Below are 27,081 nucleotides of genomic sequence, written 5' to 3' on the forward strand. Positions count from 1 at the left end.
AAGTTGTGGACTGGTCTTTCTTCTGGAAAAGCTCTACATAGCAGGTCCTAAGGTCTACTCAAAAATTTTAACTAAAATATTACAATGTCATGCCAAAAGCTTATTCCCGGCAACATAAGTTATTTTACAGTTTTGATTAAAACAAAATAAACCAAAAATAGATATATACTGCAGCCAGATACTGAGATCATTACTGAGTTTAAAGTGCTACCAAAATATTTCTTTTAGTTATTCAATTGCTTTTTTCGCTATGGCTAGAGTATACGCTGTGGTTCATTTTCCTCCTTGTGTTTCTTTGGTTACTTAGTTGCTGTTACTGATACAGTGTAATACATATTAGATTACTGACCTAACCAGTAAATATTTTTTAGGTTCTAAGTTACTTTCAGATTTTCAGACATTCGTCTCCTTTTTGCTCCTCACACAGTATCAGATTTCAGTAATTAGAGTAGTCTGAATTTCCTTCGGTGCTAGCCATACTCAAGACATTTGTTTTTCTTCAAAATATCCTGCATCCAAGGAATATCTATATGTACCCAGTATGAGTTACATTCCTCCTTCTTGACCACTTTGACTAAATAATGGTGACTGTTAAAGCATTAAAAGCTTATATGGAAATGTAAACATCTCTATGTCCTGAATATTCCTGAATATTGTTGAGTGGTTTGCACATACATAAGCATCCTCTTAATGATCACTACAAGACATTTTTCCTCTGCTGATGTTTTCATACAAGCTCTGAAAACAGTCTACATGAAGCCTTTTACCTTTGAAAGCTTTAGAGAGTGTGCTAGAAATCCCTGCTTGTGATAACCTGCAATCCCAAGGAAAAAAAAAAAAAAAAAAAAGGAAAAGAAGAAATAAAGAAAAAAAGAAAAAGAAAAAAAAACACAAACAAACAAACAAAACCCAGTAACATTACAAGTAATTATAAACAATGCACTTATAAAGAAAGAATACTTAATCTGTTTACAACAAGTCTAAATCAGAACTACAGCTAGCTGACATGGTTTACACTCTTCTATATCATTGATCACATTTCTCAGACAAAACCCTGACATTGTGGACCACTGCTAGTTTTCACAGCACAACTATATTTTGGGGTTAGGTCCGACAGACCTGATTTCTTTCACTTATGCACTCTTGAAAATAAATTTTAACCTACCCAGAAGTTATTTTTGATATCCTGACATTTTGAATTCTTTGGCAATACTTTAAGCATTGTTTCACCGCTTCAGACATTACTTTGTTAGACAAGGTTAACCTACAATAGTAATCAGTCACTTCAGGATCTGTGACGATAGAAAAAGAAAAAAATAACACTTTTCTTCTATAGATATAACAACAAAAAAAACATCTCTGGGGAAAGAAAAAACAAAATCAAATAATTAAAACACATATTTTTCCATGAGTTTTAGTTGCTAAATCACTATCCATCTGAGAAGAAAATATGACCTACTCCCTGTGCCTTTTATCTTGGTCATGCTTTGTGGGTACTTTCATAGATCTAACAGCTGCACCTTCTCATATCATGTCAAATATGTCACACACATTGTAAGGAAAGAAGGTACAACACTGAATCTTAGTTGCTTTTCAGCCTTTGTCATCTACTCACCAGCAGGTGACCCAATTCTGGTTCTTTGCAGGTTTATCTGAATGCCTAGCATTTCAGAACAAGTTGTCTCACCACTGGAACAGAATTAGTCACGATATATGAAATTAAATTTCTGTGAAAGTAGCAATCAATGCCTAGATCTTCCTCTCTCTACAATTTTCAATAAGGCTGTAACACCAGACAAGTGCACTCAGCAATCACTTTGAGATTTTCTTTATATAAGTTCTCTGTTAGGAAACTTAACTTTTTCTGTATATTAAACTTACTGTGATCACAGTGATTGCAAAATATTTGTGTTGTGAACAACTGTAAACTAAGAGAAAAAATAAGTAGTGTTGTAACTAAGTAAGGCATAAAACTTGTCTGAGCCAAGAAAGGAATCCCCTATGATTATATCAGCCCCACCTAGTTACCGACAAAGTCTACTGACAAAATAAATGAAAGCATAACTGTCTCTCAAATGTGCACTATGTAGGCCATAACCATTTTTTCCTTAATAACTAGACTGGTATGTCTAGCTATGAAACCACCTCTATTTCATTGTTTAATGAGTCAGCTCTAGGCTCATTAGAATGTGGGAACTAGGTGTGTGAACTTAGTACTCCTCTACAGATCTACAGAAAATCACCAGATAAATTCAGAATGTAATTTAAATGGGCTCTTATCATGACAAAAAAAAACCCCAATAATATGGTGAGATACAGACAGTGCAGCACCTGTGTCTTTCCACATGTGTATTTTTTGTGGGTGCTTAGCCTAAAGTAAGACCTCATATGAGCACAGATAACCACACAGGCACATGCAAACATACATCCATCTGTATTCATGCTCTTTTTTATCCTCCTGAGTAAGTCTATGTTTCTGAGACATATGTCAAAGAACATTTAAACACATTGCCTCTACAACGGTGTTGGAAACAACCATGATCAATGCCCCAAAACTTTCAGGGTAACATTTGGCTGGAAGTATTTTGAGGAGAGAAAAGAAGAAATCTTTAGACTCAAGGGACATTACATCAAATGCACTACGTACAGGCCAAATCATGACCTCTGACAGCGATAACACAAACCTTCAGGTACCAGGAAATAGTTAAAAGAATTCAAAAAACAATCAAAGAAAGGTTTCTGCACATGTTGACAAACTGTTTTTGAGTTACACTCTATGCAATAGTTTTGACTTGCCTGACAGTGATTCAGGCATCGATCAGCAAAATTTCTGGTTCATTATCTTCAGAGTTAATTTTAGTGAGCTCTGCTCATTAAGCAGGGTTCAACCCCCAATTCTCTAAGTTGAAAGTGAGCATTTAGGATAAAAATTGATCTCATACTGAGGCGTCACTGCCCACTTGCTCACAGGATAAAAATATATTGTTATGAAAAGGAAAATGCATTTGGGGTCAATCACGGCAAGATGAGAAGCAAGAAAGTGAGTCCAGAAAAAAACCTCTTTATCGTCAAATCGATGACATATTTTGCTAGTTTTCCACCCATCTTTTCACACTTTTAAAACTACACAGTTGTTACTAAATATCTTCTTGGCTGACAGTGAGTTAAGTGAAAATGTTACCAACCATATACCTGCCCCAGTTGCTCATTAACATCTTTCTTCTCCATATGTTACTGCCTCCTTAGATCTGCCAGCTTAGTTGCATGCATAGCCTGTGCTGGTGTCAGCCAAAACATTTAGTATGGTATTAAATTTTGGTTTTAAATGCAGGTTATTTGACAGACACAAGTTAAGGAGAGGCTAGAGATGCAATTCTACTGTCAGACAGGAGAAATAACTTATGTGAGGATGTGGTGAAGAGCAGCTAAGGTAGACTCAGAACTGTAATATTTCCTCCAACATCAGCAGCAACCAAGATAGCATTTCAGACCACAGCCCTAAAGTTTAGGAAGATAGATGAGAGGAGGAAGGAGCAGAATTCCACAGACAGAAGAGTAAACTCTATTAAAGATTTGCTATGGCTTTAAGAAAAAACTTGTGGAACTAAAGAAAAGAACAAAGTTCCTCAGTTTTCTATGCCATCTTACTTTTCCAGAATAACCAAAACCAATACAAATGTGAAACCAGGAAGATTCTCACAGATGGTGGCATTTAATGAAACTACATCCTTAAAAAGTAAGACTTATTCCAGGACTGACCACATGCATACAAGGAAGCAGTTGATGTGAAGCATTCACTGGACCCAGCAGCATTTAAAATTTACTATGCAACTGAGAGAAGGTGCTCTGAGTAACGTCCCTGAAGGAGACAGTCCAGATACTTTTACCATTGGCTTCCTGATTCTTCCTCTTCCTTGGTCATCTTACACCACAACAGTCAGCTCCAGGAAAGGCTGTCTCTAAGAGCCCATTTGTGGCCAAGTCCCACAGACCCAGTGGTAAAAATCAGGCAGTGGTTCAACCCCTTTGGATACATATCTAACCAAGACTGATCATTAAATGCAAGTAAATGTTGCCTGTTACACAAGCTAAAAGTTGCTCTGTTGCAACAAGTAAGGAAACAGTGAGTTTATCTTTTTGTTGAGCTCCACACCAGTGCTCTGGCCAGAAGGCTGTGTTTCTCCACTTCAAATAAAACTCATCCTCTGCTCATTTCACAACACATAGAAATTAAAAAGAATAAATTACTGAGATAGCATAAGAAATATTAATTTAATTTAGTCCCTTTTCAGTAAATGGATTGGGAGGTGTTTGTAGGCCTGGTTCTGTACAGGAGATCATAAATTTCAGATTGGAATGTCAAAAGCACTTGCCAAGCAATGTTACTGCAATGCTAAATCTGTGTCTTTAACCCTTCCAATTATAAAACAGACAAGTGGTCACTAATAAAGACCAGAGATACGGCATGTTTTCCTTCTCCGTGGTCAGCAATCTGTAACAAATTCAAACAGTTGACACAGTGCTTCCACAAAAAAAAAGAAAGAAAAGGTGAGAGTGAAGTAGCTACTTTCACAATTTCTGTCTGGATGAAGCACACTGTAATTTGACTTCTATGCTGGGAAGTAAAAATCTGAATTATCCTTTGTCATTCAAAAAAGTAAAAACAAACAAAAAAAAAGGGTTTCTAGGGGACACTGCAACAGCAAAAAAAAAAAAAAAAAAAAAAAGATAGAGTATCCTCGCCACTTCTGAGAAATAGAAACATTTGATTATTTTGAAGTACCTGGAGAGAACTGGCAGTTAAATTCAATTATGATTCCATCAGGCGTCACCTGATACATTCAATAGTGTTTGAGAGAAGTTGAAATACAGTAGTCCATGCAAATCATAACAAAAAGTAATTTCACTAAGCTGATATTGAGCGGTTGCTCAACTAAGAATAAATCTCACATTTCAGATAAAGAAAATGTAAAACATTAAAACTAAAGGATGAAATCCATTTAGCAAAATAATTTTAGAATACTTTAGTTTTAAAAACACATTCCCATAGAACTTTAAGCAGACAATCACATAACATGGTGTTATTCTTTTTGAAAAGATCCCAAATAATGAGAGAGATGGTATCTTGGTTAATGCAATGTCCATGTTGTTTTCTGTGTCCATCTGCAAGGGACCTATTTTCTCCATGCTATTTAGCATATGCTGGTGGCAGATATTAATAAGGTTGTTTGAGATTTCTCTGAAGGTTCCACAATACACTACACACATAGCATTTACTTAGGATTATCAAATGCAGCTGCATTGGAAATTAGGAAAATATTAAACGTACACAGAAGTGAAGCAGTAGACTCAGTCCTGCAGTTGATGCTTCTTTTTGCTTAATGCTAGCTAGGTACTGAGAAAAGCACCACAGATTAGTATTTTTTGCCAGGTCACATTGTAAATTAATGTTCTTAATTGTAGTGACATGATGCTCAAGGGGAACAAAATAATTCTAAACTAAGAGAAATTAGAAGGAGCACTTTGAATTCTGCCCTAGTAAATAAGAGGGTTCTCTTAGAAATGAAGGTAATATCTTAAACACATGAAGAAACTTTTTCTCTTCATTATTTTCTAGAATGCTCTGTTGTCCATCTAAGTCATTGTGCTTCCTGGGGCTTCAGCTTCTTTTCTTCAGATATTACTCCAGTGTCAAAAAAATCTTTGGCACTCCTGGTAATCAGACTGTATTTTCTGTACCTTAGCCCAAGATGTCATAAAGATTGTATTTCACTTTCACAGGTTTACCTTCTCCTTTGGTCTTGAAGACATCAAATGTTATAAATCAATTCTGCTCCTGCCATCATGACAAGTGACTCCTACTTATGCTTCTTGTGGCTTCAAGTCTTCCATTTTTTCTGTTGACTAATGCTTTTACCTCTCCACAAATACTCTTAACTCTCTACAAAAACGTACAATTCTGGAAGAAGGGGGCTTGACTTTGTAATACTTGCAGATAAAAAAAAGTATCCTTCTAAAGTCAGTCTATCTAATTCTCTAATCTGGTTTCTCCAGTCACTGAAGTTTGGAGTGGACATTCACATCCAAGGTGACTAGAAATTAGTACCACCTGTACTACATTGTCACATGAGGTACTTTTTGTATTGTGATGTGACAAATGATTGAATGGCCTAAAACTACTTCCAGTATTTATATACCAATCAAATTGCAATCTTATTGTCCAATTTACTTATATTTCTTTCAAGATTGTTTTTGTTTTAATTATCATTACAACTTATTATTTCTATTTCAGCATAAAATCCGTGCTCTTTTTTTTACTATGAATAGAACTCCATATTGTAATTTACTGTCCCTATTGCAGAAATATCCCTGAAAAAATGGGTTTACTGTACATACACAGCCTTCAAAAAAGAAAAAAAATTCTTAATAGATACAATATGTTCCCATGTCAAGACTATTAAAAAAGTATATTGCTAAAGACTTAGAACTGGATTTGATCCCTGTGAAATTGCCACATAACTCCACAGAACTCAGTACACTGTTGTTTTTTAAAAGTAGCAAATGATAAACTAAATATTTACTGCAAATAACACCAGACTAGAGAATAAAAGCAAAAATGTAGGTTCAAAGGGACTTTTGGAGATCATCTAGTTCAGTCTCCTTCTCAAGGTAAGGCTATCAAGTTAGGTTGGTTTGCTTTAGGGCCTTGTCCAGATGAGTTTTTAAAACCTCCATGGATGAAGGTCCCCCTCTAAGCAACCTGTCCCCATGCTTAACCTTACTCCCTGTGAAAAGCTGCCTCCTTACATCCAATGCAAGTTTCCTTCATTGCCACTTGTAGCCACTGTCCCCTGCACTGTTGCTGTGCACCTCCCAGGAGAGCCTGGCTTTGGTTCCTCTGTTGCTCCTGCAACTAGTTCCCTGTCGTGCTTGCTTTCTCATCTTCTTGGCAAAATAGATCCTCCAGCACCTCAGTGACCTCTCACTCAACACTTCTCATTTTCTTGAGTTTCTTCTTGTTTTGGAGCACTTCCAACTGGACACAGCTGTCTCACTGCAATTGAATAGTAGAATTCCCAACCCGCTCACTGTGCCTGGCTGTTTGGAAGCCTTCCTTGCTTCAAGGGCTGCCTCACCTCTAATCCACCTGCCCACCAGATCACCACATCCTTATCTTGAGGACCATTGATAACTGGGCTGTAGTGTTGCACTGGGTAATGCCAAATGAGGTGCAAGATTTCTGCTGAGCTGTCTGTGTGAACATTATTTATATGGAGGTCTAAGGCAGATAGTCCTGTCCTAAGAAGTTTAAGCATAAACTAGATGAGACAAGTAGATGGGACAGGATGAAAAATAAAATTTCAAGAAAAGCAAGCCAAAAAAGAGGTCAGTTAAAAGTTATGAGCAGGATTGGGAGGGAACATAAAGAAAAATGCAAATTCAGGAGCTTCTGTTCAAGTTGTGGGAGACAGATAATTGATAGATTCAAATCCAGGAATGAGTGATAGGGATTAATAAAGCAATAACATTAAAGGGTTACCTGGCTGTTAGGTGTAGGAACAGAAGAACGACTGAAAGCAAAATAAGATTATGTACAACCTTAGGCACACAGCTCACCTCTACATTCAGTTATTTATTTTTTCACTTCTGAGATTCTAATTAGGCAACATCAAAGATGCGAAAAGCCACTTTAGGTATAAAAATGTCTTCAAAAGAAAAAGTAGTACTGCAGTCTGTCGGAGCTACCTGACAAAGAAGAGTTCAAAAATCCTTCACTGCACTTGAGCAATGAGAAGTGAGAAACATAACCTTAAAATATAAGTAATGGAAAGAAATAGGTATGTATCTGAAAGGAAATCTCAAATTCATCATGCTAAGCTTTCAAAGACAAACTTTAAACAAAATGGAAGTAGTTGCAAATACCTACTCATTTTGCTTGTGAGAAAAACGAATCTCTCCTGCCTTCAGGCAGTAGAGAATTATGTGGTCTTTTGAACTGAAAAAGTGCAAACTGTAGAGGATCAGACTGAATAAATGTTAAGATGGCAGTCTCACAAGGCCTTTGGGAATCTACTCAATAACAATATTTTTGAGATGTCTCACACAGGTATGGTGCATTTGTTATAGTCATTTTACACCTTGCAGAGTAAGCCAATGCTAATGAAAGGATTTGTTTATGCATTAAGGAACAGAGATAAAAACAAAGAAAATATCTGCATGAGAACACCTATAAACAGATCAGTCATTTTAAGGTACGCCAAAATGAAAAACCAAAACAAATAAATAACTTTCAACTGGACCATACTACGAAAAACATTAATGTTTCCCACTTAGCATCTTTGAAGTATCAAAAAATTAGTCTGGTTAGCAGGATTCTTTGCCTCAATTTATGCAAAGACTTGAAATGCAGAATCCATTTAGTCCTCATAGCAAGAAGAAACCTCCTCACGGTAAAAAAGGCAGAGACAATCAGCTGGATGGAGGAACAATTTCCTAACTCTTTAAAGATTATTCCAGCCCTACTATTACAGTTTTTGCAGATGACACTATGGTGGTGTCCAACATCCCAAAATTAGATTTATATGTCTGAAGACGGCTTCTTGAGGGAGCCATGGCGTGAATCCTGCTGCAAAGATCTGCTTCCTGAATAAAAATATTCTGTGCATTTTATTCAGGTTGCAATAATGACATAGCTATGGAGAAGCCCCTTGGTTGATACAATAGTAAGGTTAATACCAACAGAAGCCACCTGCATTTCAAAAGTTCTTTCTGCGCTGTTGAGCAGGAGCGCCAATAAAAAGCTGAGGCCCTTGGCTTAGGATCTCAACACATTTCAAGGCTGGTATCCCACTGGGTATGCAATTGTATTTCACCCTGGTGAGCCAAAATCAAGCAGAATATAGGTGTAATTTTGAATATCTAATATATTGCTCATAGTATACTAAAAACAATTTATAAACACTTATTATTAGGTCTAAGCCTGTAATCCCTTTTAAGAGAAAGATTCCTACAACATAAAAGGCTTCTTGAGGAAAAAAAAAATCAACTTCATTATGTGGTAAACTGTAAAACTAACTACATCTTCTTGTGAAAAGAAAAAGATAAGGAGGCATAAAGGAGCTGACGCTAATTGACACCTTTACTACAATAATCTGGAACAATACTTCAAGAGCAGCAAAAAACAGGTTTAGTCATGCCCTTCTTTTCTTGTATCGTATATAAAAAAAGGTTTCAATCTCTTTCTTAAATGACATACTTTTACTTCTTTATTGAATTCTTTATTTCATCTCCTTTATCTTTCCTTTCTGCTTTTTTTAATCAATTGCTGAAATTACTCAGCAGAATTGCACATCAGGTATAGAACACTTCCTTGTATTGGAATAAGATATATGGCAGACAGGATCTTAAAAGGTCAGTCATTATGTCCAGTCCGTAAGCTAACATTTCCTGAAGACAAAATGTGTTCACAGTTGTAGCAGGGATGAGGCCAAATTAGATTTAAATTATCCATTTAAAGTTCTTTGTTTCTGCAACTAATCAAAGTACATCTTTGTTCCAAGCATAATGTTCTTTAATGTCAGGTATATTGAGGACTCCACCAGAATGGAGCAAAGAACTTGGATCTCTAGTGCAGCCACAGCTAAAATAAAGACAGACATGAAAATACCAAGTGAGCAATATTGAAAAAGTCATGAAAAAGTGTAAAGACATGAGGAAAATGTTGGGGAGTTGGGAAGACAAAAACTCAACCAAAAATACAATTGTCTCATCCTAGGTAGCAATGGAGGTTCACACTTCCCTTGTGGTAGCTGTCCAGTGCACAGGAACTCAGCAGGAGTCCACATCTGAGTTAGCAGGCATTAGAACATTCTGCCTAGGAGCAGGTTAGCCTTACCTATCTACTGTTTCTGTCAGTCAATAAATAATTGCTATGTACTCGTACATTCAGCAAATTCCTGTGGATGGTAAAGGATGTTCAAATAAAAGTGGCACAGTAGAGGAAGGGTACAGAGAATTACAGTTTGATTGAAGAGCTATTTATCAGTTTGAATTTACTAACGCGGTGATTTTTGAAATAAGGAAATGAAGGTGGCCTTTGGGTTTCAGAAAGGGTAAAAAACTTTGCCACATCAGAAAATCAGTTCATATTTTTCAGACTGAATGTTGATAAAACAGTATTTTTCAAACAGTCTGCCTCATTTTGAAGCTGTTTGTGTGGCAACATCAGGAGATGATAGAGAAGAGCAAAGTATTTCCTTTAGGGTTAACACTGTATGTGAACGTTACAGGAATGCCATTATCAAAAGCTTTGATGTCACAACAAGATCACCAGCAATCTACAAAGCTTGACTAGACAGACCAACAGGCTTAAGACCTTGTCTACAAATCAATTTGTATGGCATTCAGTTTCTAGTTCTCCTTTTCTTGAATTACAGTGATGCCAGAATGTTGATGATCCTCAGGAAACAAAAACTAATTCTATTTTGAAGTTTCTCTAATTACTATGGAGATGCCATAAACTTACTTTAATGTTCATTAATATTGAAAAAACTAACAAACAAACAAACAAAAAAACCCCACAAAACATAAATCTGAGCCTAAAAGTTGTAGATTTAATTTTCATGAATATATTGAAGTCCTGAAAAAAAATATTTACAACCTGTCCTTTAATATGAGAGTCTTGTAATAAAACCACTCATTTTTAACCCGGTACCAAGTATGAATGCTTAGTATAGACGCATCCATGTTTCTGGATTTCTTCCAAGTTAAGAAGAGTAATGCCCCTTTTTTAAAAACAAAATTACAGCTATGTGTTGGAAATAAGTATCTGGACACAAGTCCCAAAATGTGTAACACATTCATTTATATGAGCCACGTGCACGGGGACATTCTTGAGTTTTGCTCTGCAGGGGAGTCACAACACTCATTAAAATATAATAAGCTCCACAATGAATAGACTAAGTGCTCATTATAAAGTAATGAGCAATAATTATCACACAATGGTCCTGTGGAGTAAACTCATTGCATTCCAAGAATGTTATACCTTTTTTTTCTTAAAATAAAAGCATAAAGGGGAGCTCCTCCCATCTCAGTTCAGAACTATGAAACATATAGACATGTTGACATAGTATATTTGACCAAACACACTACTATAATGTAAGAATCAAGCCAATCTGACTTCAGTAGCACAGTGGGCATTAATAGCTCTAGGAAATAAGTCTTCATGTGACTGTATATAGTCTGAAACAGTTCCAGGTTATTATCCTTCAAGTCACAACACAAGGCTCTATAGTCAACAAAGCCTTTCCTGCTGGCTTTCCTTGAGAGGTATTTACAAAATTCCTGAATAGAATTCTGTCTAGGAAGCTACTTTTCAAAGGCGTGTACAAAGGAACATCCCTCTGTTCATCTTTTCCATTCATCTGCCACATGGCTAAAGAAAGATTATCAAAACAAAGTTGACATATTTTTCTTTTCCCACATCCATACAGCTGTTTCTCCCTGTTTTCACTGCATTAGATCTGGAACTTGCCCAGCCTTCATATAAAATGACACAGCTCTCTAATCTGGTAGAAAATTAACCCAAGAAAAAACAAAACAAAACAGAACAAAACAAGCCCTACAAAAAAAGCAGCAACTTGTTGGTTGAGTCATATTGCATTAATTCTCTATAAGCTCCTCTGCTTTCAGGGGCTCACTTCTCCAGTAACACAGATCTGTCTACTGACTCTTCCTTAAGAGGTCAAGAGGCCTCCAACATTATGTTTTTCACCTACAGTATGAAACATGGTTGGTAGTAGCATGGTGCAGTTGCAGAAACAGAAAGGCCTCCTGCAGGACAATATTAATGTACCAAGATCATATTCTCTAAGCCTTTTGAAACCTACTGCATCCAATTTACAGCACACAAGCCAAACACACTGCCAGGCCAAGGTGTTTATATCCCAGCAGCAAGTCAGGGACTGATCCACGGTACTCAGCCAACACTGGGGACCTGCTCCCTATCAATAACCTACACACAGCCTGCATGCCCATAACACGCCTGCTAAACACCTTGGAAGAGGTTGCTGCAGCTGCTTGAAGGCAATTCTGGCAGCAGGTCACATCATCTGCTGTAGGAATAGTAACCACCTTTCCACCATGCTGCTCCCTAGGGCAACCCTGGGGAACCCACCCTGTTAATGCACTGTGAACCTTCTGCCTAGGATAGCTGTCCTGAGAATACACAGAATAACAAATAATCCCAGCTTATTTAGGAAACACTAGACCTTGTATAAATCAATTGTATCATGAATACTTTGCACTCCTTACTTGACACTGAAAGAAGTTTAGCCAGTGAGAAATGTTGAGCATCACTTGAAAACATAGGTTTGCTTGCAGATTGTCTTACCGCTTTCCAAAGCCATTTAGAATTGAATTTCGAAGTGTTATTTGTGCATCCATTGACAATGAATGAGTATGAGAATGGACAAAACATTTCTTCAACAATTTTGTAAAAGAAGTTTTAGATGGCTCACAATTTTCAAAAACAGAAAAAAAACAAAACAAAACTACTTAACATATAATGCTAAATGAACTGATTATTTTACACTTTCTGCCAGGCAAATACAAAAAATACGTAAGAACTCTCTAGGCTGAATAGGCAAGATAATAACTCTGAGCTCAAATTCCCTAATACGAATGCAAGAACTCAGACTTTAATGAACAGCAAATATATATCAAATTTTCTTCATCAGCAATATGTGTGGAAATTGCATGTAATAAATGATGTGTAGCTTTTTTCATGACTCCAGTAAGAAGTCTTATTATTTATTAGAAAGAACAAAATGTAAAACCTAAAGGAAATAGTGATTGAGGACTGTAATCTAGACATAAATTAGTTTCCTTTTTATTTTTAAATATTGGCAGTTCCCACGGGCAGTTAATAACTGTCATTCTACAGTGCTGCTCATATGCCCTAGTTTTATATCACCTCTGAAAGCCAAGTTTTCACACTTAGAAGAGTCAGCAGTTCCCAGGTGCTAATACAATATATTAGTGTTAAAAATACCTTCTTACAGTCAAATTAAATCTTTCTCACTATTGAACACACTAAAGGAGCTACCTTTTAGAAACTGCTCTTTCCTTCAATAATGCACAAACACATGTATATGCCCTCCAACACCCTCAAAATTCATAGCAACACTTTTCCTGTCCTGCCACCATTACTAAACTATTAACATTTTTACTAATTATAGTAAGGTTCTCTACTGAAGGAACATTTGTACTTAACAAATAGTCCAGGATTCGCTGGGACAGGGTCTCAAACTTGGTTCTGAATATCAAAAATGCTTGCCCTACTACTAGAGAATGTCTCTATGTTGCTATTTTTTAATGTATTTATTCTATGAATTTGAGTACCATCAACAGCAGGACATGACAGAAAGTTTAAACAAATTCTAGCCAGAAATGCAAGCTTGAGAAATTACACCCCCTGCCCCAATTTCAAGAGTCAGCTTAAGCCTCACTCTACCAACTGTCCTATACAAAAATTGTGCTTACAAGGAAAAGACAGACTAACAATATTTCCTCTGGGCAAGGCATAATTATTAATAATGAAAAGCATTTCATAGGTTCTTGGACAAAAAGAATTTAATTCACAGCTTTGCTACTGCCCAGTAAGAGTAAGATGTGAATTAAACAGATTTCAAATCCAAATGTGTAACTTTGGTATTACAATATATTACTCATTTGATTAAGTGGTCTAATAATAAAATATTATTCAAAATCATTTAATATAATTATGGAAATGCACATTCCTATCTGCGAAAATAAGCAAACTTGAGTCAAATAATAGCTCATTGTACTGCCACATGATGTGATCAGTAACTTTTATAAGCTTTTAACAGTACCAAGCATCCTTCTTCTTTTAAAAAACAAATTTCCATTTCTTCATAACTTCCTGAAGAACATATGTGTGCGTGTGTAACCAGACATGCAACCATAGCTGTGACTACAAGGGCTTAATGGTAATTAGTAATGAAACAATACAGTGCATGATGGAACTGGAACAGGTTACCCAGGGAAGTTGTGGTTCAAGGGTGGGTTGGACGGGGTTTTTGAGAAACCTGATCTGGTGAAAGATGTCCCTGTTCAGGGTAGGTGGGTAGAATTAGATGATCTTTAAAGGTCCCTTCCAATCCAAACTGATTCTGTGATTCTACGATACACCTAGAAATACCAAAACAGGGAACCAACCAAACAGAGTTGGTTGTTTTCAGCAGGAATACTTCACAGAGAGAAGATATGATGAGCAGTATTCAGATCACCTATATTCAGGTATGTACTTCAGTTCAAGCTACTTATGTCACCAGCAGGAGAGGCAGGTTTCTCCACAGAGCAGTTCAAAACAGTCCAAGTGCAAGACCTCGCCACAATGGATGAAGAACCTGAAGCTGGTTGATTGGCAATGTCTGGTCCACTGACAAGGGAACCAGACAACGGAACCAGACAAGGATGAGTCAGTCCCCAGTTCCACCTCCAGCAGACTGTCCTAAGGAAAAGTGTGCCCAGTCTACTGCTTAATACCATCTGCCAAGGCAAGACAATGTATTGGATCTCTCTTGTAATGCACTTTCGGGATTTAGTACTACATAAACCAAAAATCTCATAGGTTTCTCCAGTCCTTTGGTAGAAATGCAGCCAGTACCTGGACTAGTTTGGACATTTTTTAAACGGCATTTCTCAAACACCCTTTAAAATATGTCCATGTAAGCATGGGATAATTTATATTGAAATGTAGGTATGGTGGAGTGAGGATGAAAAAATATATCTAGGACTTCTAATACATTCCCTCTTGAAAGTATGTTTACTGAAATGAAAGTTGCTCTTCATTAAAGTCAGAAGTAAAGTTTGTAATTGTACAATAACATTCTGCCTTTTCTATGATAACACACCCAGCCTTAACTCTTCTCAGGTTTGAAGTAAGCCCACAAAAATATAAATGGCAATTGCCATTGTACAAAATCACAATTCTTACAGGCCTTAGTATTTTCAGTATACAAGAACTGCAGATGTGCGAATGCCACCAAGTTGCTTATCAGTTACTTATAGAGTTACATGACTAAGTTGTATTGGTTGTGTTCAATGCACAAATGTTAAGAAATTATTTTTAAAAAATCCAAACTTGAAGCAACAACTCCCTCATGGCCCCCCAGTCTCCAACCCCCCCCCCAAAAAAAAAAAAAATCAAATCAAAACAAAAAAACACAAACAAGCAAACAAAAAAACCCATAACAAAACAAACCAAAAACCAAAAAACCCGCAACCCCCAAAGAGGAGATTAGGCTTATGTATGACACTCGGGTGATTTGAAGGGAGTGTAGTAACTGTAGAAAGTGTAGCGTTACCTCATTCCCTTCAAATCCCCAGCTGGTTTCATTTAAATTCCTATTGATTCTCCATCTACCTATCAAGACCTGTCCAAAAATGTAATGGTACATTATTTAAAGCATCCCAATATCAGTATTTTGACTGATAAACTTGTATTTTGAGGAAAAAAGATCTCATTCTGCCAGCTTTCCTCCTCCCTTATGGGAGACATGAATTTTTGGTTCCCAGTTCAGAAGCTTCTTAAAAATTCTACCTCAGTTTTTGGATTGAATTTTTAAATTCCAGGTAACTTTGTTTGCTAGAAATGGAGAGGAAAATTGTGTTCATAATGAAAATCAATTTACAGAGTAACAGAGACACTAACACTTCAGTATTAGTGTCTGTAATATTTCTTTAAAACAATATTCTACAATATTTTCTCTGTAAGTGTTGTGCAATGTTAATGTCATACATGCAATTATGAAGTGCTTCAGTGACTTGTCTAAGAACTCCCATAAAGTAAGGGGTGAAATTACAGCAGTTCACCCTGATTTATCACTGGACTATGCAGTCTGTAAACTAGAACACTGTTGACCAAAGAAAATGAGTTTTCTACTATAATTAATGCCACTGAAATGTAAGTGCTGAATTATATAAGCCTTTGTAAGAAATGTTGGGGGTTTCATATTATTTCTGCTGATGACCTTTGTATATGTATCTCCTTTCTCTAGGAGAATATGAATAGAATCTCTTCTATGAATAGAATCTCTTCTATTGATTTTTTTTTTTTTTTTTTTTGGCAATGTATTTCCTCCCCTTCCTGTCATGTCAGTTGCCACTTTTATTCTGCATTGCCTACAAGCTGACTATGCCCCTTCACATCACAATGGCTGATTTAGCTTAGGCCCCTTTGCAGGACAGGTCTGCCACATCTAACCAGCTGTTAAATGTCTGAGCAGGAGCTCATGTTCATCTGTATGGAACAGATGACTCACTGGTATTTAGCTGGTTTGATTCAATCTGATAACACTGATAATTTTCAGCACTACTTGTATTAACAAAAATGTAGTTCTTCACCGAAGTAGGAGCTTCCAGACATGGAAGAGGATTTTTCATACCCTTCAAATTTTATCAGCCTGATATGTATGTTGAAGTCTTCCTTAAAACCAAGTAGAGAACAGCTCAATTACTTACATTTTAATTGTGTTTATTTCTAGTTGTTGATAAATACCCAGTCCTCATTAAAACCAGTGATTAAAGTTAAGCTGAGTTCAGACACTTGGGTTTTTTAAAAATTTTTTGTTATAATCACTTTTAAATACAGATTGTTCTCTGAATGGTATTACATAAATGTTATGTACCACAAGAATGTCAGTACTGGTAGAGTAACAACTGTACCTCTCCAGCATGTATACATGCACTTGCACATACTTTTTTTGGATGTTGAAGACATTTATCCCCAGTTGTTTTATAACACAGCGTATGTTCACCAGAACTATTACCATGAGCTAGTACAGCATGCACCAACAAAGTGGTTGAGTTAGAGTCTCTGCATTGCAGGATAAAAACACTAGACAACAATAATTTTATTGTAGGTAGCAAATAATGCTGCTCTCAAATTAAACGACCTGGGGAATTAAACTGGTCAAAGTATGAAAAGTTCAACTGGTATTTTGTCCTAATAGCAGGGTCTGTACCCCTGTCATGGTGAAGCCTTTTAAGTCCCTCAGCACCTACAAGTGGAAGGAATTTAGTTTTGAATCTTACTGCAAATGCTTCAGTCAGCAACACAGTGCCCCCTAAGTCATAGTTGTGCACTGAATCTGCTCCTATTTGAAGGAAAATACTGTCTGACAAACTGTTTCTCTTGACATTTTTAGAGGGAGCAGGTAACAGCAGATGGGTTGGGATTTCTGTTGTGTTTTGGTTGGTTGGTTGGGCTTTTTTTGCTTGTCTTTAATTATTTTTGCTTGTCTGTTTTTCTAAGTGGAAATGAAACAAAGTCATCTATTGGAATACTTAATAGGATGATTAGTAATTTTATCTCACTACAAAAGAAAACTATTACATTGTTTACACAGGTCCACATTAAAAAAAAAAAATAAAAAAAGAGAGACACACCTTAATTTTCTCAATTTGCATGGAGTAACTATAACATACCATGTCATCTTCAGAAAAGTCTTAAATTGAATAATGAAATATCCTGTCAAAGGCAGTGGAGTAAATTAGAGAAGCCTTTGGGTTATTTCTCTAAGTCAGTCTTCTTACCTTTACATTTAGGCAAAATACCAAACATATGCCAAACTTTTAAATGAATGTAATATTTCCCCTGAAGACAAACATTTACTATCATCCAGAAGGACAATTATTGCGGAAGGAAAGCTTCAGTGTTTTCACATGACTGCATATAATTGACTGCAGCACAGAAGTAAAGCTTTGCAAATGTAAGAGCTATGCTTAGTGTCTTGGAATTAAAAATAAAACCTGTACTTTTAATAGATGCAGTGATTTTATCACCTGTGTTGACTGAAGTCATAATTTTACCTGTGTTTTGCATTGTATTTCTTTTGTCATTAAAATTAATGGGGCATTGATGCTCATGAAATTGGATTTATCCAAACCCTTAATCTGAATGATGAACCACATTAAAATATAGGAAATGTTCTTACTGCTTTACAGAGACTCAGTCAGAAAAATACATACCGGGGTGTACATTTACCATGTTTCATTGGCTTTCATAACCTGTCCTCCTTGTATCTTGTCACTCCTGTACACAAACTAGACTCTCTTTCACAGGCACACAAACACACACACACAGAGGTTCAGGACTGCCTTGTTTTCAAAGATATACATTAGTGAAGTCATCCTGAGAAACTCCTTGCTTGCAAAAACACTCAGTTCCAGACCATTGGCAATGCAATTGTTGAAAACGTGGTGTGAACCAAAGGCACACAGTAGTTTTTGTTCTTTAGAAAGGATAGCATGGGGATGGGCTAGGAGGAAATGAAGAAAGGATTCATTTCTGGCTGTGCATTATTTACAGTGCCCTTTACACGAAGTTCGGTCACTGCCTAAGCTTTAACAAGCATCTACAGGTAAATCTGCAAGAGGTCATTTTTTTTTTTTTTTTTTTCTGCATTTTCAGTCCTCAGTTATCATATAACATCACAGACATGGGGGGGAAAAAAAAAAACGCAAAACTGAAATTGCTATTAAAATATCAGGTTTAAGGTTCTTCACATACAGTTTCACGTGGCGTGCTTTTTGTATAGAAAGGCTCACATATGTGAGTTGAGCTAAAGAATTTGTCTGCCATCACCATTAAATCGCATCCGCACGTTATTCCCGCAAGTTAAGCAGCAGAATTGTAGGTATTACGAACACGGTCACACACAGACACACACACAGAGCGCCGCTGCCTTTCCATGCCTGTATTTTGAGGGTCCTTTTGTAATTGCCTTGGATAAGCAAACGCGATTCTACAAGATCACAAAGGTAAGGCTTACGTACCAGCGGTAAGTTTAAGACACACAAATTACAGGTTGTGGACCCACTGCGATAGCATTACTGCACAAAATATTTTGCACTGCTTAGAAGGCTGTGTTAGCAGCACCACTCTCCAGAAATACCCATGTTGCCACATATTAAAGTGTCATTTTATTTAAGCCTTACCTTGGCTGACTTGCCCTAACTGGTGGCAAGGCACTTTAATTTATAAGAAGAAAATGGGCACTTTTCGCAGTGCTGGCGGCACAGCTGCTCGCCGTCCTCAGAGAGGCACCCGGCCCCGGCTTCGCGTCCCCCGGAGCCCCCAGCCCCGCGTCCGCCGCTCCTGCAGCGCCGCCGGCCCGAACGATTGGCTGCGCCGCCCGCCCGCCCCCGCTCCCCGCCCTCCTCGCCTGGCCTCCCCGCCCGCCCCCGACCCGCTCCCGTCGCCGCCGTGTTTTCCCCTTCTCCCGCACTTCGAGGCTTGCACGCAGCCTCCTGCGCGCAATGGCAGCCCCCGGCCAGCGCCGGCACCCGGGAGAAAGCACGATCCATACATCCGTCCATCCGTACATACATACCGATATAACCGTACGGGCACAAGGCACAGCTTTGTCCGTCAACTGCGCCGCTGCGAAAACCTTCCTTTCATGCTAGAGCTGCTGAAGAAAGACGGGTCCGGGTTGGCGGCAGCAAGCCCCTGAATTCGGTGCCGGAAATGTGGGCCGGGGGACGAGAGGGCTGGGCTGTCGGGTGGGGTGGGAGCACAGGGAAGGGGCGCACCGCCGAAAGCGGGCAGCACGACACTGATGTGGCAAACCGGCGATAAATTTTCCTGTTTCTGTGCAAAGTCGTCACAGCCTCCTAAACGTTCAACTGCCGACTCTTTTATCAGCCATCCACATGGTCCGACAGTAGCTGCAAGAATGATGCTATTTAATGCCTCCTTCCAGTCCTGCTGGGGCATAGGAGGTTTCACACTGGCCACCCGTCCCCTTTCCAGATCAGCCCACTCCTTTAAAGCTTTCCTGCCCTTTAACACCCCCTCATTCATATTATGACACCATAAACTGTAAGTTAGTAGATAATTTGTGTCCTTTCAGGTGGGTCTGGATCAAGATGGGCCAGGTGATTCAAAAGTTATTAAAAAATCTGGCTCTCATATAACACCTTAACTCCAAATACACCTTATTAGGAATTAAGATTAGTAGCATTCTTCTGATCCAGAGTTTCAGTAATGAGGTAAATGTGTCAGACTCTGCTTTTCCAACCTGCTAAGGCACTGTATTAAAAATGTAATTAACATATAAGTGAAAGCGCTGGCACATATTCAACTGGCACAGAGGACCCTTGCTTCTAGCCAGAAGGATGTCTGCCCTGGAGTGAGCCGTGAAACCAGAGTGTACTTGAGTCCCAAAGCTCAGGTAGGAAACAGCAGGACAGAAGAAGAAAAAACTACTGATTACTGGTGTTTTAGTGAGAGGTAGCATCCAAAGCATAAATGATAGGTACACCATGTATAAATGATCTAGATTGGAAAAGGAGACCTGAAAAGAGTAATTCTACAATTTAACATAACCAGAAGGGAAGCTGTTACATCAAGTGAGGTAGAAAGAACAACACTGTTCACTGAGATCACGTAAATAAATGTTGGGATAAAATCCAGTGCTGGATTTTGAGAACTTTTCAGACAAAATCACTCTGAGCTTCTCAGTGATATATATTAAAAATTATTTTGCAAGCAGGATAGGGAACTGAAGGCAAGAGGCATCTAGGTGTTTGAATTTGGGAGGTGTGAGCTCTTGGAGGAAATGAAATGGAAACTGTTTCCATTTGCTATTTGTATGTTTTCTGGCTTGCAACTGCAGCCCATATGAATCAATTCCGTAATACACAGTCTTCAGAATGTTCTCTCTCACGCAACTTCTGCTTGGTTTTGCCCTCTCTCCAGATTCAGATCTCGTGATTGGGGGATGGGCTGCTTTTATCCAGATGCTTTCACTGTTTTATTCCACTATGGCAGAAGCAACTTCAAATCTCCTCATCAGGGAGGTAGCTACATAAGTAACATGGCGGAGGAAAAAAAAAAAAAAAAGGAATGTAAAAGTACCCCTTCCCTTTCATTCTCTGAAAGTCCACACAATTTCACATGAAAAAGAATTTGTGCCAAGCCACCCACCAGAGATGCCCTCCTCACTGCTTGAGGTCAAAGAGGCGAAACATGGGCTTACCTTTCAGACTACTAACCATTTGATGAAATACTGCTTAGGTATAACAACCCAAGGATAAAGCTGAAAACAAACCATTTCATTTTAAGGTCATTTTTTTCTAGCAATTTTCAGTGAATAAGGCAAAATTATGAATATTCACCACATAGTTAAAGCATAAGTCATCAACTCATTTGTTTCTGCAATGAGAAGTATGACAAGCAGAGGGAAGTCTTGATGCTCCACAAGAGCATTTAAAAGGTGAAAATCTACAGTGTTGTTTCTTCTTATATATATATATATATATAAAGTACATGCATATACATTCATTTCTACATATTTCAGAGACTTTTTTCAGACAGGAGCAAAGAATATCAGTGTAAAGAGATTATAACCAGTATTTCAGGCTAATTTGTTATAACATAGACAAAGATTTTCTGAATCTAAAATTATGCCTTTTCAAGGAAGAAGGTGACAGTTTGAAAAAATTAGTCTCCATGAACTCTGACATTTCTTTCGAGCCTGTGTTTCAAGACTAAGACTGAGATTTGGTGTTACTGATGTTAAGTTGATCCTTTCATCAGTTTGAATGTTAAAAGAATCTAAACTTGTCTTGGAGGAAAAAAAAAAATGTGAAAAAAACCCTCAAAATTAAATTATTGTCTAGGACTGCAGTAGTATTGCCAGAGGAATACCAGGGAAATTTGGGTATAATCCATGAGGTCACTGTGTGTATAGGATTTGCTTCGGGAGTCCAGTAGACTTACACAATTCTAGCAGTATATCAAAACACAGAATTTTGCAGATTGCATTCAGAAAGTTCCCTTCCTGGACTTGAGAGAGCTTCTAACAATGATTACAAGAGGTGTAAAAAAAGAAGAGGTTTTGTTGGTACCTTCTAAGTTGTGGTTTTGTTATATGTTTAAGAGCAATGCTGAAAAGTAGACTGACTAGTTATGAAGGTGCATGTATAGCTGTACCAAAAAGTAACCCAGTTTATACAGATTTAAAAAACAAAACATAGTTTTTCTTTTGCAGCTGTTGAAATTTTGTGTGTTAGATAACAGCTTCAGTTTACCATTTATATGATACATGGTATACCCACAAAAGCAGTCTCTCTTTGTTGGTGCTTGATATGCTAAACATGTATTGATCATCTTGCAGGTAACTGCTAGAAAACTAGTCATTCAGCTGACATTCAACCGGTTCTAAAGAGACTAAATGGTTCATTAACACATAAAGTAACGAAAAGTCCAGGTCATTTGTAGATTACACATTTCCTGTACCCTAGATACCTTAGGAATGGCTAAGACCATATTGGGAAAAAGATGTTGCCAAGTTCAGTCCAACCTTTTCTTGTTCTTAGGCATGTTTGCTCTAATAGCTGCAGTCAAAGAAAATAAACACAGTCACTGCCAAGAACCTCTGCTCACACACTGAGAACAATTGTCCTGGGATTTTTCACGTTCTTGTTCAAAAGCACCAGGGACTATCCCAGTTACTCCCACGCCCAGCAGCAACTTTCCAGTCTTATAAGCAAATTACAAACCACTTCCCACTTTCCTAGAGCAAAGGGGTAAAAAGAAATACTTTACCATTGCATGCCACTGGTTTCACAACACATGAAGAGGAAACACCGCCTCTGAAAACAAGTAACGGTTAACAATGGCTATGTAACTGCTTGTGTTTTCTTTCTCCCTTTTATTTTTTCTATTTTAATTCTTGAATAGATTAAATTTTGTTCTTGGCTGCAATGCATAAAAAACAATCCCAGCAACGTGCCTGAGAGCCATGACAATCCCTTCAATAGCTATTTCTCTCCTTATTTGATAAACACTTTTATTTGCACAGAGTTATTAATAAATATTATAACAACTACTAACATACACAGAATTTAATGTTCTTAAAAGTTCGTGTGTCATTTACTAAGGACAGTTCGTTAAACACTAGAATCTAAAAATATTTCAATAAGTTCAACAACAAGTCCTAAAGAGTTTAAAAATAAAATATGTCAAGTAGGATATAAAAATAATATATATCATTTGATAATGCATTGCAATTGGACATAATTGACTCACTATATCACTGCTATTTCTTATGAAGACGAGTACCTAAAAGTAACAAAGCATAAAAAGTGCAAAACTACTTTTGAAATCAAACACATTCAAAAGGTTGTTGCTTTTCTATCCTTAGATTTCTAATAGAAAATCATAGCAAAACTGATCACAGAAGTCAACATTTTCATTTTTATTCAAACAACATTTTCTGATACAAAATGGTGGGATGGAAATTTTTAACTCTGCCTAGTGGATGAACACACAACTGAGCCATTTTCATGTTCCTGATGAAGACTCTCTGCAGGGTTCTCGGATCATGCCTACTGTATATCGTTTTGTTTTGTTTTTAATTTGGCTATGTGCACAAACACTCAGAGGCAATAGGATTAAGATAATTCATTTTGCATATGATCTCTCTAAATATTCTTTAAGCCATGTATTTCCTCTAAAAAATTAAAATAGTTGATTAGAAAAAATAAATTTTTAATACACTTCAGCAAATTCTGCACAATACTAATCACAAAGGGAATGGCAATGCTACTGATACTGCCTTGGCTCCTTTTACACTAAGCATCGCTGGAGTATTTTCTAATAAAACAACAACAGCTGTTCCTAGATATATGATGCCAATAACAGTTGCCAGTCACAGAATACTTGTGATAATATAGTCATTTGCCTTTAGTATTGCACAAAAAGACAGGCAAAACATACTGAGAGGACTTGGAGAAAACAACATAATACCTGGCATTTTGCTACCTGTTACCATAAAATTCTGAGCTAATTAATCCCTCTCCAAATGCAGGAAAGCACAGAAAACATATGAAGGGCAACAGAAGAATGGCACGATGTTTCAGTTTCTGAGTCTCTGCATCCCACAACCAAGGGAAAGACAAGAAAGGTGCCTCAGCTAAAGGCAACAAAGTGATTGACTCATAGATCTTTCTTCCCATCCTGTGGAATTTCACACTCATGTATACAATAGACACCATTCAATCAAGGAACTTGCTTAACTGGGATGTTTCCTAGGAAACAAAATAACCCTGTGACTGTATATAATGCATGGCCACTGTAAAATGGGATGCTTCCTGGTAACTATATGTGGTTTACATGCAATAGACAGCATTTTTGTAAGTTTAAACCTGGTAAGGAAACTATCCTCATGTTCTGAAACCAATATAGGCAAAAATAATATTTTTGTTCATTCATAGGCTGATATTAAATACTCACAGGTCAAGGTTCTCTATGAATTGTTGCAAACTTTTATTTAGATACTCTATATAACATATCAACTAATTGCAAAGATGTCAGATTTCAAATTATGAACGTTATATTTGGTAGAATTCGATGGCTCTTACAGCTGGTAAAGAGAGAGAGCATTCTTCTCCACTGTAACAGGAGCTTTAATAAATTTTTACTTAGAGGTAGGTAAATACTAAAAGCCAAAATCTTCTGGGACATTCTAAAGAGAGATTTTTGTAATATCACCCTAAAGTGCATTATTTCTTGGGCATATCATGTACTTTTTATCTTTACTAGGATAAAGAAATTTAATCTCTTAGACTCAGCATTCAATAGGCTAACAGCAGATGAAAAAAGAGAACTCTCAAATATTACAAGATGATGATGAGATTTCTGTTGAAGAGAGAATATCCTTTCCATTGAAACCATAATGCTGAAACACAGTGAAGCTGCATGAAGGAGAAACCGGTTAATTTTTGATGGGTCTTAGGAGTCCTTAGGAACCTTAGGAGTCCTCCATGTGTCCCCTGTACTATTTCTTTGTGTGCTACCACCTATTCTTTTTTACTGCTTCTTGTCAATATGAGGTTGTGCCCAGATATTATTTTGTTCCTTGCAAAAATGTACAGGATCAACAACTTTAAAATGCAAAATACGTTTCACAGAATCAGAAAGTCACTGTGGGCAGAAGAGACCTCTGGAGACTGTCTTGTCCAGCCAGCCCCTTCTCAGAGCAGGGCTGACTGCTGCAGGTTGCTCAAGGCTGTTTCCAATCAGACTCTGAATATCTCCAAGATTGGAGACTCCACCACATCTCTGAGTAAGCTGTTCCAGTGTTTGATAACCTTCAGAGCAAAAAAAAAAAAAATAATTGTTCTTATATTTAAATGTAATGTGTGATTATTGCTTCATGCTCTGCCAGTGGGCACCACCAAGAGTCTGGCTTCCTCTTCTTTACCTCCCTTCATCAGGTATTTATAGATATTGATAACACCTCCCCAGAGCCTTCTCTTCTCCAGGCCAACCAGTGCCAGCTTTCTGCTCCAACTAATACAACAGATGCTCCAGTCCCTTAGTGATCTCCATGGCCTTTTGCTGGACTTGCTCTAGTATGTGCATGTGTAACTTGTATGGGGGAGCGAAGATCTGGACTCAGCACTCCCGATGAGTCTCACCAGGGCTGAGGCAATGGATGACCTCCCTTGCCCTGCTGGTGATGCTCCTCTTAATGCAGCCCAAGATGCTGTTTGTCTTCTCTGCTGCAAGGGGGCAAATTTGCACTATATTTATAGTAGTTGTAATTTATAATTATATTGAGCACTAACATAGTATCAATGTTGAATTTTGAAAATTACTGAAGTATTTAGCAGACATCTCGGTTGCTGAACTGAGACGTGGAAATGACCTTACAAGCCTTGAGACTGTGAAGAAGGTACGTATTTACTTATTTATTTACGGCGTCAGACACACGGAGAATCATTTCACCTAATATGTGTGTAAATTTCCAGTAGCTGTGAGCTTGGTTAAATGCAGTAAAGTGTTACATATTCATGAAAGTTTTAGGAACACCTATACATATTCATAACCTGCCTCCAAGAAGGCGGTTCTTATTACAATGAGTTCTGGGAGACCATTTCCATAGTCTCCACCTCTGACTCCTCCTGGTTACAGCTGCACAGTGATCGTGAACCTGGGTCCTCTTTCTCTGTACATGGTCACCTTTGGTCTGGTGTGATGAGTTGGTTAGGTCTCAGACTGCTGAGTTGATTAAAACTGGCGAATCTCCTGTCCTGTGCCCAAGTTTCTGTTATCTAGTTCACCCATCAAGAATGCACCCAAGGGTTATTATCTTTGCAAGGTGTCAGTGAAGTCTTGTTTCTCATACAATAAGTTACACAAAGCTAAGCAAGGCTATGTGGGTTAAAGGGTCAGCTCTCTGTTGGCTCTTTAGTGATGTGGGGTAGGGTGAGTTCTTTAAGTGTCAAGTGTCAGTTCTTTAAGTGTTAATTAGTTAATTGTCAATTCCCTGTATCAGAATCACCCACAGCTTGTAGGACAACTGTTCAGGGCTGTAGAGTCAGTTGTTTCCATTAACTGGATCAACCTAGTTTCTGATAAGAGCAGTAGAAGAGATAAATCAGAGTAAATTTCTGAAACAGAGAGAAACTGATGGAAAGGGAAATTAAGGGTAAACTTCTTGGTCACTTCTAAATTCTGAAAGCTTAGATTGACAACATTTTCATTTAGAACCGTCAAATGAGAAAATAGGGTTTAAGAACATATAGCATAGCCCACAGGGGCAGCCTTCATGCACTGTAGTCAATGGGGATTCTCCTACACTAAGCACTACTGTGTAAGCACAGCATCCTTCCTACTCTGCAGTGCCAGGCCTGGTGCTCATGCGTGCCCCTCCACTGTGCTTCGTGAAAGTGGGAAATGGTAAGATTTTACTGAAGGTTTTAAAATTCCAGTGGAGATAAATCCCTGATATCATCAAGGGAAAAGCCCCAACCGCATGGTCAATGAGACAGCTGAAGAAAGCTGTCAAGGACAACAGAAAGAGCTTTTTCAAATACATGGCAGATAAAACTAAAACCAGAGGCAATGTAGGCCCACTGATGAATGAGGTGGGTGCACTGGTGACAGAAGATACAGAGAAGGCAGAGTTACTGAATGCCTTCTTTGTCTACACTGCTGGAGGCTGTCCTGAGGAGTTCCATACCCTTGAGGCCCCAGAGGAA

General features: G+C 37.8%; 1 protein-coding gene across 4 annotated transcripts in view; it reads right to left on the reverse strand.

The window, feature by feature from the left end:
• CDH18 (cadherin 18) overlaps window positions 1-27,081 on the reverse strand; it is a 560,106-nt gene that overhangs the window by 240,470 nt on the left and 292,555 nt on the right. For 2 of the 4 annotated variants that reach the window (XM_065830393.2, XM_071804487.1), the window contains exon 1: window positions 19,024-19,149. The exons of 1 other annotated variant lie outside the window; for it this stretch is intronic. The gene's annotated coding sequence lies outside the window, so the exon portion shown is untranslated. Of the gene's footprint in view, window positions 1-19,023; window positions 19,150-19,418; window positions 19,567-27,081 lie in introns of those variants that run through there. One more of the 4 variants, XM_071804489.1, reaches the window with a different exon arrangement.

The sequence above is a fragment of the Patagioenas fasciata genome, chromosome 2 (assembly GCF_037038585.1).
Source record: "Patagioenas fasciata isolate bPatFas1 chromosome 2, bPatFas1.hap1, whole genome shotgun sequence".
In the NCBI taxonomy this organism is placed as follows: Eukaryota; Metazoa; Chordata; class Aves; order Columbiformes; family Columbidae; genus Patagioenas; species Patagioenas fasciata.